This window comes from Dromiciops gliroides, chromosome 3 (genome assembly GCF_019393635.1).
Source record: "Dromiciops gliroides isolate mDroGli1 chromosome 3, mDroGli1.pri, whole genome shotgun sequence".
Lineage (NCBI taxonomy): Eukaryota > Metazoa > Chordata > Mammalia > Microbiotheria > Microbiotheriidae > Dromiciops > Dromiciops gliroides.
This window is the reverse complement of record NC_057863.1, coordinates 260860137-260861232: the sequence shown is the minus strand read 5'-3', so window position 1 is coordinate 260861232 and position 1096 is coordinate 260860137.

Genomic DNA, 1096 nt, shown 5'->3' with positions numbered 1-1096 from the left:
TTTTAAAACTACATTATCAAAAATTTTGAGATCCACATATTAAAACTCATAAGAATTATATAAGTACAGTTACAAAACATAGAACTAAAAATAGATAATTTGGGAAATGTTCATTGCATATGGCTACTCTATACTAATATAACAAAAAATCATATTACCTAAATTAATTCACTCATTTGAGATCAAACTACTTTAACTAGAAAAAAGTAATAAAATCCATATTGAAGAAAAAATGATTGAGAACCTCTGAGGAAATAATTTTAAAATGGGGAGGACAAAAGAAGATCACTTAGCATTATCAAGCTATACTACAAAGTATCAATCATCAAAATTATTTGGTTTTGGCTAAAAAAATGAAGCCAATAAACAGAATAGATTGGGTATACAATATAATATAGACATTTACTAGCTATATGACTATGAGTAAGGTTTCCTCATGCATAAAAATATCATCAACCTCATAGGATTGTTGTGAGGATCAAGTGAATTAATATATGGAAATTATTGTAAAAACCTTAAAATACTTTATAAATGCTAGCAGTCATTTTTAATAAGAAAGGCAAATTAGAATAACTTTGAGTTACTATCCCATCCCCATCAGATTGACAAAAATAGCAAAAGAGAAAAGATTTTCCTTTTGAAAAATAACTTTTGGAGGATATGTGGGAGGACAGGAACATTAATGGATTTTTGGCGAAGTTGTGAAATCATCCTGCCATTCTGGAAAGCAATTTGCAAGTATACCCAAAAAAGATGATGGGAAAAGGAAAGGAAGAGATGTGGGATGTGTACAGAATTAGCATTTATTCAGAATTTGCTATGTGCCTTGTATTGGGCTAAGACATACAAAAACATTTGTAGCAATACTTTTTGCTATAGAAAAAAGTGGAAAATAAGGGGTGCTCACTAATTGTGGGATGGTTGAACAAGTTACTGTATATGAATATGGTGAAATGTCATTAGGCTGTGAGAAATAGCAAAAACAAAGAATTCAGAAAAACCTGGGAAGAATTTTATGAATTTATTTATAGTGAGGTATGCAGGGCCAGAAAAATTTAGACATTTTAACAAAAGAAAACAGCCTTGAAAGACTTTA